The following is a 16,656-nucleotide window of genomic DNA, read 5'->3' on the forward strand; positions in this document are numbered from 1 at the left end:
AACAGAAAATGTTTTGTTGACTCTTTATTCCTTCACTTGCTGTTACATAAACTATGGCCAGTGGGCACTTACCAACCAGAAGTGTTATCTCAGAGCTACTCACAATGAAAGGTGATGTCTAGGGCCCAGGTGTGTTGAGGTCTCCATGCCTTGGCTATGGGTGAGTAGGACTTATAGGTCAATCCATTTTCTATATTCCAGCTCTGGAAAACTTGGGTTTATCCATCTTGATAAGATGTAATTTAAATTTAACTTGGCAAGAAACACAAACGGAAGAAAGGTTATGAAACCACAGGATGGTCCTTGTTCTCAAGGGACTCTTCAGCTTAGGTGCTTCTGTACAAAAGGAGTGACATTGTCGAAAACTCATCACAGGTCAAGTGAGGTGCCTCATATCCATAATCCCAGCCCACTGGGAGACTAAGACAGGAGGATCCCGTGAGGCCAAGAGTTTAAGACCAGCCTTGGTGACACAGTGAAACCTCATCTCTACAAAAAACATTAGAAAATGAGCTGGGTATGGCAGCACATTCCTATAGTCCCAGCTACCCTAGCAGGCTTAAGTGGGAGGATAGTTGAACCCAGGAAGTGGAAGCTGCTGTGAGCAATGATCTCACCACTACACTCCAGCCTGGGTAACAGAGTGAGACCATGTCTACACACACACACACCCCTCAGTCTGTCCAGCCTTGACTAATAAAAAGGGTCTTCCGGTTACAGAACAGGTGTGCTCTTTTGTAGGACACGAAGGGACCAGCAAGCGTGTTCACAGCCTTTCCTCATCCTCTGCTTAGTTTTCCAAGAACCTTCAAGGGAGTCCCGAGGGAAAGGACAAATCTTCTGGTTGCCAGAGGAGAAATATGCCTCCTATGTCAATTGATAAACGGAACACCTGCCATGAAAACCAGGAAGTTCTGCTAAGATGAACCACTCCCTACGACACTGACCTATGCAGGAAACATGAGAAACTGGAGTTTGTGGACCAATAATATTGAAGGTCACATTCCAGATTGTGGAGATCTAACCAAAGTACAGCCTTTCCACAAGGCACTGCCAAATAACAGCTTGCTGCCTCCATTGGGGCACTGCCGCCGTATCTCTGGCTCTCATTTCACCGGGAGATGCTCTATTCCAGCTTCCTCTTGCATTTTGTAATCTGTAGATCCTGGGGTAAGACCTCACAACATAGCAGACTGCTGAGTCCATGCTGATCTACAGATCTGACTTCAGATTCTAGCAGGACTCTTTCAGTTTGAGGAATTAAAGAGGAGAAAAAATGGACCCAGCCTGGCACTGGCCAGCTTAGCAGTCCGAAGATAGAAGCTGCTCAAAATGACTACAGTGCTTCTGATTTTCTTAGTCTGACCTTCCTCCTAGGGCTCTTTGGATGAGATTTATTTCTCCTTGTTGAAGAAATTGTTTGCTAGACTACAAAAACTTTTAAGGAAGAATGAAATATTAAAATATAGTTTTCTCCTAAAGAGCACTCAAAAGTATAATCCCACCAGTGCTGGATCTATTTCTCTCTCTCTCTCTCTCTCTTTTTTCTTTTCTGAGATAGGGTCTCACTCTGTTACCAAGACTGGAGCACAGTGGTGAGATCAGAGCTCACTGCAGCTTTCAACTCCTGGGCTCAAGTGATCCTCCCATGTCAGCCTCCCAAGTAGCTGGGATTACAGGTGCATGCCACTGTGCCTAATTTTTTAAATTTTTTTTGTAGAGAAGGCCGCTACGTGGCCTAGGCTGGTCTTGAACTCCTAGGTCAAACTAATCCTCCTTCCTTGGCCCCCCAAAGTGCTGGAATTATAGGCTTTAGCCACCCTACCCAACCTATTTATCGTTGTGTATATATATACACACGCATAGGTGCGCACACGTGCTCACACACAAACGCGCACACACACACACACACACACAAATATATACATAAATAAAATCTCATATACTAAATGTTGCTCTTTAAATCACCTCCAACCCACCCGTCTGCGGGGAGAGCAAACACAGGTCTCAGCAGATCAGGCAACCTACATGAAGAAAGGAGGCTGGAGTAATGCCAGAGACCAGGAGGAACTGTAGCAAATGGCAAGGTATTCACTTCAAAGGTTTTTCAACATTGTGATGGTCAAACCAAACACAGAAACAGGAAGCCCAGTTCAGTCACCAGCAGCCAACATGAGATATTTGATCTACATGCTACAGAACAAACTGTTTAGGATGAATGACCTTGTCTCCACCACCCCGTTCTTCAAGTCCCTCCTGCCCAGTAGTCCCTACACTCTGCTGACATGACCCACATTCACAGGACTCTCCTGACCCCTTTGCGTGTTTACTCTTTTTTCCCCAATAACTATTTTCTTTTCTGGATACAGAGTTCACCTCTGTCACACAGGCTTGAAGGAAAGTGAGGTGATTATGACTCACTGCAGATTCCATCTCCCGGGCTCAAGTGATCTTGCCTCCCAAGTAGTTGGGATTACAAGCATGTACCACCATACGTAGCTAAGTTTGTTATGATGATGATGATGATGATTTTGAGATGGAGTTTCACTCTATCATCCAGGCTGGAGTGCAGTGGCACAATGTAGGCTTACTGCAACCTCCGCCTCCTGGGTTCAAGTAATTCTCCTGCCTCAGCCTCCTGAGTAGCTGGGATTAGAGTCATGCACCAGCAAGCCCAGCTAATTTTTGTGTTTTAGTAGAAATGGGGTTTCACAATGTTGGCCAGGATAATCCCAATCCCTTGACCTTGTGATCCGCCCGCCTCGGCTTCCCAAAGTGCTGGGATTAAAGGCATGAGCTGCTGTGCCTGGCCAACCGTTTTTATTTATAAACTACTGAGCCTCACATGTATGCTTATAACAATGCAAAACAGACGAATATAGCCATCGTATGCCAACACTTACCAGACTGTGAGGGGCACAATGACAGAAGTACAGAGTGGGACTGAAATGCTCCCAAGGGGCTTCTTGTCGCATCATAGAGAATGGGGTGAGACATCTTGGCTGAGGCTAAAGATGAGCGAAGATGAGAGTCAAAGAGTGATGATGAGGGTAGGGGAAGGTTTCCTGAAGAAGGACACCAGTAAAGTCCCCCAAGGAAACTGACATTCCACGTGGCTGGAAGGGAGGGATATGGGGAGGGTGGTGCAGGATAAAACTGGAAAGGTAAGCCGAGGCCAGCTCTTACCAGGCCCTGTGGCCGAATTAGTTTGGATTTTATCTTAAAGGCAATGGGCAGTCACCAGCAGGTTTTAATCAAGTACCATTTTGACCCAAATTTGCCTTTTAGAAAAATTCCTCTGGCTTCAGTGAACAGGCTGAAGTGAGCAAGCCTGGAAGTCAGGAAGACAATTGGAGGTCTTCCCGATAAACCAGTACCGAAGAAAACAGGGCCAGGCATGGCGGCTGCTGCCTATAATCTCAAAACTTTAGAAGTCTAAGGTGGGTGGATGTCTTGAGCCCAGGAGTTTAAGACCAGCCTGAGCAATGTGGTGAAACCACATCTCTACAAAACACAAAATATTAGTTGGGTGTGGTGGCTCATACCTGTGGTCATACCTCAGCTACCCCAGAGGCTGAGGCAGGAGGACAGCTTAAGCCCGGGAGGTTGAGACTGCAGTGAGCCGAGATCACACCGCCGTGCTCCAGCCTGGGCAAATGAGGGAGACTGTCTCAAAGAGAAAAAGAATCCCATTCTTCACCTATTAGTGCCCCAATGTTCTCATGAGAAGCTTGGTGATGCAGTGAATTCAACTGTCATTGTAATTCAGCAATTCACACATTTAAGTTTGTGTTTGATTTTTCATAATATCAACCCTGTGGAAACAAGAAATATGGAATTGTGTTTGGGCTATCATGGAAGCTCTCTGGATCTTAGACCGTGACTTATGCTAAGACGTGAGCTTTGCGTTCTTCTCTCTGTGAGCGCTCAAGCGCAGCAGTCCCCAGGTTTTATGGCACCAGAAACCAATATCATGGAAGACAGTTTTTCCACAGACTGGGGGCAGGGGGTCCGTTTTGGAATACTTCAAGCACATCACATGTATTGTGCACTTTGTAATTATTACACTGTAGTATATAATAATCATATAACTCGCCATCATGTACAATCAGTGGGAGTCCTGAGCTTGTCTGTTTTCCTGAAACTAGATGGTCCCATCTGGGGGTGATGAAAAATAGTGACAGGTTATCAGGCATTAGATTCTCATAAAGACAGAGCAAGGTAGAACCCTTGCATGCACAGTTACACAATAGGCTTCCTGCTCCTATGAGAATCTAATGCTGCCACTGACCTGACAGGAGGTGGAGATCAGGCGGCAAAGAGGGGAGTGGCCGTAAATACAGATGAAGCTTTGCTCGCCCACCTGCTGCTCACCTCCTGCTGTGTGGCCAAGTACAGGCCTGTGATTCAGGGATTAGGTGCCCCTGCTCCACTGCATCCAAAAGGACCCTCCCCACACCAGTCTTCATCGTGGTCAAGTACAGAAGCCACTTAGCTCCTAAGGCATGTGTCTCAGCTGGCATTTCATCACAATCAACAGTAAGTGGCACCTTGAAACATTATGAGGTCACTTCCTGAAAATCACCAGCATCCCATTTCCCATTGACAAGAAGTTCAACGCTGCCCCTTGGATAACCAAACCTATGCCCAAATCCCATTTTTTGTGGGTCTTTCTCCCAGAACCCTTCCTAGAATCAGTTCTTTATATGTCAGAGTCCAATCAAAAGGCATAAATCACCCAAAGTTTAAAGTGGAAAAATTTAAAATAAAAAAAGCAACTATGTAACCAGAAAACACCATATGAGAGATTGGCTACAAAAGTAAAGAGAACTCTAGAGAACATAGGGCTAGCAGAGGCCAGACATGGTGGCTCATGCTTACAATTGCAGCAATTTCGGAAGCCAAGGCAGGAGGACTTCTTGAGGCCAGCAGTTTGAGACCACCTTGGAAACACAGTGAGACCCTGGCTCTACCAGAAAAAGAAAACAAAGGCCAGGTGTGGTGGCACACACTTGTAGTCCTGGTTACTTGGGAGGCTGAGGTGAAAAAATTGCTTCAGCCCAGGAGGTTAAGGCTGCGGTGAGCCATGATTTCACCACTGCACTTTAGACTGGGCTAGAGAGACCCTGCCTCAGAAAAACAAAGTATAGGACCAGCTGTTACAATGAGCAGTAACTTCCTACTGTCCCTACACTGAGATCGAGTGACCAAGGAAGGGATTCCCCACTCAGGCTGAGATCCAGGCCCCCTTGGAGAGGGCACAGTCGTGGGTAATTCAATGGCAGAAGTGCTGCATTACCACATGGTGGAACATGCTAGCAATATGCCCTCTGCAATTTGCTGAAAATCCACCTTCTAGGGTGCTAGCTTTACCTATTAGTAAACAGTTGTCTCACCACAAAACCACCCAGGCAAATGCAGAGAAACTGCTGGTCACTGCCTGCTGCTAAGCACCATGCAGGGCAGCAGCCTGGTGCAGCAAAAGCTCAGCACCTGTGAAGATGTGCACACGACTAGAAACAAAAGCCTCTTAGAACGCCCCTTACAACAGCACCATGTACTGACAACATTTCATAATGCACCAGTTGACAGAGGAAGCATTTAAGGAACCCACCTCTATGTTTGCAGAGCAGGCAGTGAAGGGTGAATTTGGAACTGAGGAGCAGTCATTGGACGAATAGCTGGTACCTGACACATTTCCATCTACCAAAGAACAAAAGGAAGAGAGAAAAATGAGATAAAAAACAGGCATGGTGGTTCTCACCTGTAATTGCAGCAGTTTGAAAGGCCACGGCAGGTGGATCACTTAGGTCCAGGAGTTTGAAACCAGCCTGGGTGACATAGAGAAACCTTGTCTCCACTAAAAATCTTTAAAAATTAGCTGAATATGGTGGCATGTGCTGTAGTCCCAACATCTCAAGAGACTCCTCAGTTCAAGCAATTCACCTGCCTCAGCCTCCCAAGTGGTGGGGATTATAAGTACGCACCACCATGCTCAGCTAACTTTTGTATTTTTAGTAAGGACAGGATTTCACCATGTTGGCCACATCAGTCTCAAACTCCTGACTTCGTGATCTACCCACCTCAGCCTCCCAAAAGCTTCCGCCCTGTCTTTGCCCACTTAATATAAGAAAACTAAGCTAAAATAAATTTTGTAACTAAACCTAAATGAAGCTAAGTGGTGTGGCTACTATACTCAAAATACTTGAAATTCCCTTCACCCAAAAATAACTATCTGGAAGCCAAGAATGGCTATCTGGAAATCAGCATCCTCAGAGTACATTTCAGGGGCAAACTAGAATATGTCAGTGTAAACTATGAAAGTCCAGAGCCTTTGTTTGAGTAAGACTAGGTGCAGCAAAACCATGGGCTCCATGCATGATTGGTATTGTAGAAGAGGCCACAGGGAGTAGAATTAAACATGACACCCTCGGCCGGGCGTAGTGGCTCACATCTGTCATCCCAACGATTTGTGAGGCCGAGGTGGGCAGATCGTTTGAGGTCAGGAGTTTGAGAGCAGCCTGGCCAATATGGTACAACCTCATCTCTACTAAAAATATAAAAATTAGCCAGGCATGGTGGCAGGTGCCTGTGATCCCAGCTACTTAAGAGGCTGAGGCAGGAGAATCACTTGAATCCAGGAGGCAAAGGTTGCAGTGAGATGAGATCACACCACTACACTCCAGCCTGGGCAACAGGACAAAATTCCATCTGCCAAGTTTCTTCTAAACTCAATTTAAGGCACCATGTACCACAAACCAGATAGCAAGATAATTAAATAAACTGTAGCCTTTTTCATGCCATCCAATTACATCTTGGTCAGTTCACAAACATGTTTCAGCCAATGCTAAAGGAGGTTTTCTCTTTAGGAGTCCTCTCTCCCTTCACCCTGCTTAACACAAGACTTCACACACAAAGAGAATGGAGACAGCCCCGCTTCAGGACATGCTACACTGAAAGAACCGACTGTCCCAAAAAGAGAGGGCTCCACACTTCTCTGACAACTCCACAATGGACCAGCTACACACAAATGCCTGAAATAAGGAAGTCCATTAAGAAAATGAACAGTTAGTGAGATCAAGACTTCTGACCCAAAGGGCCTGCAGCTGGTCTGATGATTCATCAAAAAGTCTGAATTTAAATGGAGACATACTGGACTGTGACATGTAATAAAAGAACTGAAGCAGCAAAGTGTCTTGGTTTGGGTTTCCTTTCCACTGTATACAGCTCCAATGAATAGAGAAGTGAGCACGCCTGTGGTACTCCTGACACATCTGGGATAGTTCCCATCCACAGTGGTTGGCCTTTGGGATTATGCACACATTGCAGGGTCATTGCCCATCTGTGCTAACCTAGAATGTCCACATAAAAGCTTCTGCTTAGACTGCAGAGAAAAATGTCAAACCTGAAAGCCCATGAACTGTCTCAGCCAGGGGGAACACATGAAGGAGACACTACAGAATCTCACATCAGAAGCCCAATTTCAGGTTGACCTCTAAAGCTTTACGATTGTGAGTAATCAGCTTACTTTCGCTAGGCTCTGTTATTCTCACATCAATCAACAGAAAAACAGACTGAATAGTCTCCCAGATCAATTCCAATCTTAACATCCTCTGGCTTTATGATTAAAGAATGATACTAATTAATAAGGTTGAAACTGTGGCTTAACCCCGATAGGAGCCTGCTGGGATTATGATAAGCAAAACTAGTCCACATGGACACAGCCATTCTGACCACATCCCTCCCTATGCCAGCTATCATACAGATATGCACCACTGGCATGAGAAGTCCCTTCCACACAGGACTGACTGATTCAACAATAGGCTGATTTATTCATTCAAACAACAAATATTTACTGAGCACCTTCTAGGTATTTAGGGTTACAACAGAACAAAACAGACGAAATCCCATCCCTTACTTACATGTTAGTGAAGGAGGAGGGGGAGGCAACTTACCTTTTAGCGAAGGAGGAGGGGGAGTCAGACATCAAATAGGAAATATAATGAAGGATATATTTTATGTAGGGCAGTGCTGGGATTCACTCAGTGTGGCTGGAAAAATATTAAGGGAAATATTAGGGAAGTATAGAGCATAGTCTCAAACCTTTGGGAAGCCGAAAAGTTTTAATGAGCCAGGCTGAAGACAGCCAGTTCTTACATTCGAGCTTTAAGTCATAAGGTGAAGATTAAGATAATAAAAGCTTCCCTGGTTGAGTCTGTTTACCCCACATTCCTTTTTCTCGACTCCGTTTACTCATGTAAATTTCATGCTAGCTGCTCCTCTAAGGGGGAGGCTGAAAAATAATTACTTTTTAATGGTATTTATTCTGGACCTCAGAACCAAAAGTTTTTATCATTCTTAAAACCACTCTTTTAACCATGTTAATTATCCACAAGCATGTTAACTTAAAACCTCTGTTGCTGCTTCTATACTGAATAAATGCAAGAATGAACAAGGAGTCAATTAGCTGCAATCACTTTCTAAAAGCTGATGGTACCCTAGCCCAACTCTTACACTGTATTCTGTGTGGAAGGGCATATTTTATTCATCTGATACTTACACTAAATAAATCTTAGTGAAACTAAACGTGAAATTGTAAGTACAAAGTGAAACTAAGTGAACTAAATCTTAGTGAAACTAAACGTGAATTGTAAGTACAAAGAAGTCACGAGAGGGAGACAAAAGGCCCAAATTAATCAAATTAATGTCTCCTTAGGGAAGACACCGAATCTGTGTCTGCAGGTTATCATCTTACCTTTTCATAAAAAATTTAATTTGATTGCCCACTTGAATGATGTTTTCCAGCCTTGGGATTCCCTATCATGAGGGACTTCTGAAAGGAATGTCTTCCAGTACTTCTTCCACACACAGATCATTCGCATGTCCTTCAAATTTTTGGTCTTAAAAACAATCTTCAAAGATTAAACTTTGTTTTTCAATATCCTTAAACAGAAGACAAAGAAAGAAAATCATTGTAGACAATAAACAACAGAACTGAAGCTGGTGTGCAGTGGCATGATCTCGATTCCTTGCAATCTCTGCCTCTCGGGTTCAAGCAATTCTCCTGCCTCAGTCTCCCAAGTAGCTGAGATTACAGGTGCCTGCCAGCATGCCTGTCTAATTTTTGTACATTTTTAGTAGAGACAGGGCGTAACTATGTTGGCCAGGCTGGTCTCCAACTCCTGACTTCAGCTGATCCACCCACCTTGGCCTCCCAAAGTGCTGGGATTACAGGCATGAGCCAACGTGCCCAGCCATAAACACTATTTGGAAGCAGCTTTTCGCTACTATCTGCTCGTGACTGCAATAACCCTCCTCCATTGGCTGCCTTACGGTAGCGCATTTCAGGCTACACTTTCATCTGCACTGCAGCCATGAGATCAATGTTCTTTACCCCTTCAACCACGTGAGCATGCTATTCAATAAGAATTAACTCTCCACAAAGAATTCATGGAACGGGAATGAAAAATAGTAAGCAGAGGCTGATTGAAATTAAAAGAGGCAGAACAACCAACGTTAACACATGAAGACTGTTTAAAGCCAGATTTAAAACAACATATTTTCAGATAATGAGGAAATGTGATACTGTTCACATAAGAGTAAGGAAACTCGACTAAGGGCTACATATGAGCTGACACCAAAAAATCACTGCTAAATTTGTCAGATACGATGAGGGAGTGGCTGTGCGGGGATGCACACTGAACAGATAAAATGATGCGATGACTGCGATTTGCTTTATAATATTCCTGCAAAGGGAGGTAAAAGAATAGCAGAACAAAATGTGGACAATCTTAATGGTCACAGAAATTGAGAAACGGGTATTTTAGTGTTTATCGTACTATTTTCTCTACTTTTGAATAGGTATAAAAGCTATAATTTAAAAATGTTTTAAAAAAAAATGGTCGGGAGCAGTGGCTCACTCCTATAATTCCAGCACTTTGGGAGGCCGAGGCAGGTGGATCACTTGGGTCAGAAGTTAAGAGACCAACCTGGCCAACATGGTAAAACCCTGTATCTACCAAAAATACACACACAAGAAATTAGCCAAATGTGGTGACAGGTACCTGTAATCCCAGCTACTCGGGAGGCTGAGGCAAGAGAATCACTTGCACCCAGCAGAAAGAGGCTACAGTGACCAAGATCATGCCGCTGGACTCCAGCCTGGGCAACAGAGTGAGAATCTGCTTCAAAAACAAAAACAAAAATAAAGCAAAAATTAATTTACTATTCCCTGCTCTGAAGCCACATCCTAACAGAATTCTAAAAAGAAAGATTCTAGCAATTCACATGGTGCTATTTATATAGAGATCTCCCTTGCACCTTTGTATGTAAATTTAAATATTTTGCAACCTGATGGCTCAGAGGGGTCCAAAGCTGGGCATGGTAACACATGCCTGTAGCCCCAGCCACTTAGGACACTGAGGCAGGAGGATAACATGAGCCCAAATGTTCTAGTCACGCCCAAACATAACAAGACCTGGTTTCTTTATAAAGAAATGGGGAGCTCTGAGGGAGCTCATCGATGAATTATTTTGGTGACATCAACAAGTGCTACCAAAACACTACTATAAAATCCAAAATTACATCTACTACCAGATTTTTCTCCTTACTTCTGGATTCATTTATCCAATTGCCTCCTCTACTTCCACACCTCAACTTGAAAGAGATTAATTTCTTTGATCTTAGATTGGCTTTCCTCTAACATCTAAGATTTGTATTAAATTCTTACTTCATGTCATTAGCACCAAATCTGAGACGATCTACTATAGGAACTCTGTGAAATAAGAAACACACAGAATGAAATAGTTATCATATCTGGAAAAAGAAATATGCCCATAAACAAACAACAGTAAAAAATTAGAGGCTTTCAGTCACACTAAAGAATGATGTTAAATAAAATTATTCTGTCGATTCAACAAGAAACTATATAAACCTAATTCTAACATCCTTTCTATAAAATAAAAAAGAACCAATTGTTAGAGCTGAGAGTAAAAAGTGGAAGTTTCAGAAAGAGGTGAAGTCGACTGCAGAAGGTGCCCATCGCCTATCATAAAGGCTGCCGCAATCACACCCATCCCCCTTATTCCACCTAGTATCACCTGAGGTCAGGAGTTCAAGACCAGCCTGGCCAACATAGAGAAACCCCTTCTCTACTAACACAAAAATTAGTCTTGTATGGTGGTGGGCGACTGTGAGGTAGGAGGACTGCCTGAACCCAAGAGCCAGTGAGACAAAATCACACCACAGCACTCCAACCTGGGTGACAAGAGTGAAAACTGTCTCAAGAAGAAGAACAACAAATTCCTTTGGGAAGGCTTTCTTCATAGAGATCTTCAACATGAGACTGGAAATAAGGATATGGAATCATCACGGGACCTTTGTCTTTTACAGCTTGAGGTATAAGGACAAAAAGAAAAAGGGATATCATTTGAACACAATCTGCAGAAAAGAATCATTATTGAATCTGTATTGCTCTTTAACTTTCTTTGCTTGAAACAGAGTTTCACTCTTGTCGCCCAGGCTGGAGTGCAGTGGCACGATCTCGGCTCACTGCAGGCTCCATTTCTCAGGTTCAAATGATTCTCCTGCCTCAGCCTGCTGAGTAGTTGGGATACACGAGCCTGCCACCACCCCCCGCTAAGTTTTGTATTTTGTGTAGAGACAGAGTTTCACCATTTTGGCCAGGCTAGTCTCGATCACCTGACCTCAGGTGATCTGCTCATCTCAGCCTCCAAAGTACTGGGATTAGAGGGATGCGCCACTGAGCTGCCTGAGCACTTTCTTATGTTATTAAATAGCCTAACCCAGGTAGGGGCAGTGGCTCATGTGTGTAATCCCAACAACTTTGAAGAACAAGGTAAGAAGATTGCTTCAACCTAGGAGTTCAAGACTGGCCTGGGCAACATTGCTCGACCACCTCTCATCTCTACAAAAATTAGGTCAGGTGTGGACCACATCTAGCTAAATTTTTTATCTTTTATAAAGACAGGGTTTCATCATGTTGCCCAGGCTGGTCTCAAACTCCTAAGCCCAAGCCATCCTCCCACCTCGGCCCTCAAAGTGCTGGGATTACAGGGCTCAGGAAGCCTCATATTTTCGTTAAGAAGTTTCCTACTCTTGCAGACCTGGATAGTTTTCTTTTTGTTCTTTAAGGCAGGGTTTCCTCAGTCTCACGGGTTGGAGTTCTGTGGTGGGATCATAGCTCATTGCAGCCTTGAACCCTAGGGTTCAAGTAGCTGGGAGGCTGAGGTAAAACTACAGATACAGGGTCACACCATGTTGCCCAGACTGCTCTTGAACTCCTGGACTGAAGGGATCCCCCTACCTCAGCCACACCTGGACACAGCTTTCTATTTTTGAGCTACATAAACACTGTACCGGATCAGAGTTGGTCAACTGCCCTTTTCCAGCCAGCAACACACAGGACCTAGCTGAGACACTGCAGTTACCAGGCTTCACTCTGAGGAGAAGGCAACACAGCTCCAGGCCCATACTGTCCCTGTGACTTCCCTGAAAACCCACCCTTGTGACATCACAGAGCCCCCCTCAGATGGACCCAATCAGAACTCTGAAACAAAATGTCAGTTGCATGCCAGTCAGATGTGGGCAGTGCTCATGTTTCAAAAGCTAACACTGGCATGATTTAGTGTTGGACCCAGAAAAATGAAAGATAAAAATATGTAAAATACGCACTGAGTACCATGGCTCACACCTGTAATCCCAACACCTTCAGAGACCAAGGCAGGTGAATCACAAACTCAGGATTTTGAGACCAGCCTGGCCAAAAATGAGGCTGAGGAAAAAGAATTGCTTGAACCCAGGAGGCAGAGACTGCAGCCAGCCGAGATCACGCCACTGCACTCCACGCTGGGTGACAAGAGTGAAAACTTTGTCTCAGAAAAAAACAATCCTTTGGGAAGTCCTTCTACGGAAAGATCTTCAACGTGAGACTGGAATAAAAGTACAAGATCATCCTGCACCTTTGGCTTTTACAGCTTGAGCTGTAACTGAAAACAAATATATATCATTTAAATACAGTTTGTAGAAAAGAATAATTATTCAATCTGTATTGCTCTTTAATTTTCTTTTTTTTTTTTTTGACGAAGTCTTGCTCTGTCGCCAGGTGGGAGTGCAATGGCACAATCTCAGCTCACTGTAACCTCCATCTCCCATGTTCAAACAATTCCCCTGCCTCAGCCTCCTGAGTATTTGGGACTACAGGTGCCTGCCACCATGCCTAGCTAATTTTTGTACATTCAGTAGAGACGGGGTTTCACCATATTGGCTAAAATGATCTTGATCTCCTGTCCTCATGATCCACCCGCCTTGGCCTCCCAAAGTGCTAGAATTACAGGCATGAGCCACCATGCCCTGCATTGCTCTTTAACTTTTATAATTTGTTCTTTACTTCTGTTATTGTAACTGAGTCCAAAAAATAGTATTAAAAAAATAAAAAGAAACCCCCAAATGCTAACATTCTGATTATCAAAGTCTACAGTAAAATATCCCATTACAGCTGGGTGCGGTGACTCACACCTGTAATCCAGCACTTTGGGAGGCTGAGGTCAGTGAATCATATGAGATCAGCAGTTCGAGACCATCCTTGCCAACATGGGAAAACCCATCTCTACTAAAAATACAAACACTACCTATGTGTGGGGGCAGGTGCCTGCAATCCCAGCTACTCGGGAAGCTGAGGCTGGAGAATCACTTGAACCCAGGAGGTAGAGGTTGCAGTGAGCCAAGATCATGCCATTGCACTCCAGCATGACGGACAAGGGGGAAACTCCAGCTCAAAAACAATGAAATAAAATAGAGCAAGAAAAAGAATGATATAATCCCATTATTTAAGCCAATGTACATACAGCCAGACTGTCTATAACAGTCTGAACCAAAGTATAAGGCCAGAAAAACATACCAGCTAATGTCATTTAATATATACAGTTCTAAATGGAAAATGTAATGTTTTCAAAACATAAACATTAGTGTAACCTTATTGGACTTATAAAAATAATTTTTTTGACTAATAGAAACCAAAGACTCTCCTGAACTGCAACATTTCAGCTAGCATTTATTTACTCAAGATTGAAATAATACAACATTTATAAAAAGTCAAGAACTGGGATGGGCACTGTGGCTCATACTTGTAATCCCAGCACTCTGGGAGGCCGAGGTGGTCAGATCACCTGAGGTCTGGAGTTCGAGACCAGCTGAACCAACATGGAAAAATCCCATCTTTACTTAAAAACAAACAAAATTAGCTAGACATGGTGGTGCACACCTGTAATCCCAGCTACTTGGGAGACTGAGGCAGGAGAATTGCTTGAACCCAGGAGGAGGAAAAGGTTGTGGTGAGCTGAGATCAAGCCATTTGCACTCCAGCCTGGGCAACAAAAGCTAAACTATGTCTGAAAAATAAAAGAGAAATTCAAGAGCTAGTCATTAAACAGGCTCACACCTATAACCCCAGCATCTTGCAAGGCCTAGGTGGGTGGATCTCCTGAGGTCAGGAGTTCGAGACCAGCCTGGCCAACATGGTGAAATGCCATCTCTACTAAAAATACAAAAATTAGCCCGGCATGGTGGCACGTACCTGTAGTCCCAACTACTACAGACACTGAGGCAGGAGGATCGCTTGGACCTGAGAGGTGGACATTGCAGTGAGCTGAGACCATGCCACTGCCCTCCTCCCTGGGTGACAGAGCAAGACGCTGTCAAAGAAAGAAAAAATGTCAAGAGCCTGGGAAGTAGTAAAATTAAACATAACCGACAATCTCCCATCAGAATAGCTCCATTTTTTTGCTATCATTATGTCTTAAAGTCTATTTGCTAAACATTGACATTTGTACTAAAGTTTTAAGTGCACCATATAACACATTAGTGCTGAGTGAAGTTTAATATCCTTTGCTGTACACTAAACTTGAATATCATACTTACAGATCAAAACAAAAGGATCTTTCCCTAAGGTAATTATCACTAATGCTGCTTTAAAATTATAAAATGCAAAGATTTTATAATGTCACAACACCTGCAAATTATTGTCTTTAAACAAAATAATCTAATAAATCACCATCACAAAAAAAGCCCCACAACATAATCTATTTCATCTTATAAAAAAGCACTTACATTTATAAAACTGTTAGAGTCAATTTATAAAACTTTACTACCAAATTATTTTTACTTAGAATAATACTAAATTAACAATACAATAAAAGCATAGGCCACGTGTGGTGGCTCATAGCTGTATCCCAGCACTTTGGGAGGCCCAAGCAAACGGATTGCTTGAGGTCACAAGTTCCAGATCAGCCTTGCTGACATGGGGAAAGAAACCCCACATCTACTAAAAATACAAAAATCAGGCAGGCGCGCTGGTGGATACCTGGAATCCCACCTATTCGAGAAGCTGAGGTAGAAGAATCCCTTGAACCTGGGAGGCGAAGGTTGCAGTGAGCCGAGATCGTGCCGTTGCATTCCAGAATGGGTGACGAGAGCAAAACTCCAGCTCAGAAAACAAAATCCCATTACTTTAAGCCAATGTGGATACAGACAGACTTTCTACAACAATCTGAACCACATCATAAAACCAGAAAAACACATCAGCTAATATTATGTAATACATATAGTACTAGATGGGAAAGGTAAAGGAATGAACAAAGTCTCCAAGAAATGTGGGACTATGTGAAAAGACCTAACCTACGTCTGATAGGTGTACCAGAAGGGGACGAAGAGAATGAATCCAAGCTGGAAAATACTCTTCAGGACATCATCCAAGAAAATTTCCCCCACCTAGAAAGACAGGCCAACACTCAATTGCAGGAAATTCAGAGAACACCACAAAGATATTCCGCAAGAAGAGCAACCCCAAGGCACATAATCGTCAGATTCAATAGGGTTGAAATAAAGGTGAAAATACTAAGGGCAGCCAGAGAGAAAGGTCGGGTCACCCACAAAGGGAAACCCATCAGACTCACAGCAGATCTCTCGGCAGAAACACTACAAGCCAGAAGAGAGTGGGGGCCAATATTCAACATTCTTAAAGAAAAGAACTTTCAACCCAGAATTTCATATCCAGCCAAACTGAGCTTCAGAAGTGAAGGAAAAATAAAATCCTTTGTGAACAAGCAAGTACTCAGAGATTTTGTCACAACCAGGCCTGCTTTACAAGAGCTCCTAAAAGAGGTAATATTTTCAAAACATAAACATCAGTGTAACCTTACTGGACTCGGAAAAACACTTACTGGAGTTATAAACATAATTTTTAAAAGTAACAGAAACAGAAGATTCTCCTGAACTACAACATTTGAGCTAGCATTTATTTACTCAACATTAAAATACTACAACCGGTATAAAAAGTCAAGAGTTGGGCCGGGTGTGGTGGCTCACAACTGTAGTCTCAGCACTTTGGGAGGTCGAGGCAGGCAGATCACCTGAGGTCAGGAGTTCAAGACCAGCCTGATCAACATTAAAAACCCTTGTCTCTACTAAAAATGCAAACTTGGCTGGGCATGATGGCACATACCTGTTATTCCACCTACTCGGGAGGCTGAGGCAGGAGAATTCTTGGAACCCAGGGGGCGGAGGTTGCCATGAGCCAAGATCACACCACTGCACTCCATCCTGGGCAACGAGAGTGAAACTTCATCTCAATGTATGTAT

The 16,656-nt window shown here is 43.5% G+C and overlaps 1 long non-coding RNA gene across 50 annotated transcripts in view; it reads right to left on the reverse strand.

Annotated features, from left to right (window-relative positions):
- The window catches only part of LOC144580570 (uncharacterized), a 185,573-nt gene that overhangs the window by 10,426 nt on the left and 158,491 nt on the right, over window positions 1–16,656 (reverse strand). For 35 of the 50 annotated variants that reach the window (XR_013530395.1, XR_013530390.1, XR_013530393.1 and 32 more), the window contains 11 exons: window positions 16,520–16,617; window positions 15,380–15,786; window positions 14,594–14,711; window positions 10,730–10,774; window positions 10,065–10,184; window positions 8,756–8,943; window positions 7,956–8,051; window positions 5,615–5,703; window positions 3,546–3,648; window positions 2,904–3,008; window positions 104–252 (listed from right to left, as the gene is read on the reverse strand). This is a non-coding gene — a long non-coding RNA (uncharacterized LOC144580570). The other 15 variants (XR_013530370.1, XR_013530364.1, XR_013530372.1 and 12 more) reach the window with 15 other exon arrangements.

This window comes from Callithrix jacchus, chromosome 20 (assembly GCF_049354715.1).
Source record: "Callithrix jacchus isolate 240 chromosome 20, calJac240_pri, whole genome shotgun sequence".
NCBI lineage: Eukaryota > Metazoa > Chordata > Mammalia > Primates > Cebidae > Callithrix > Callithrix jacchus.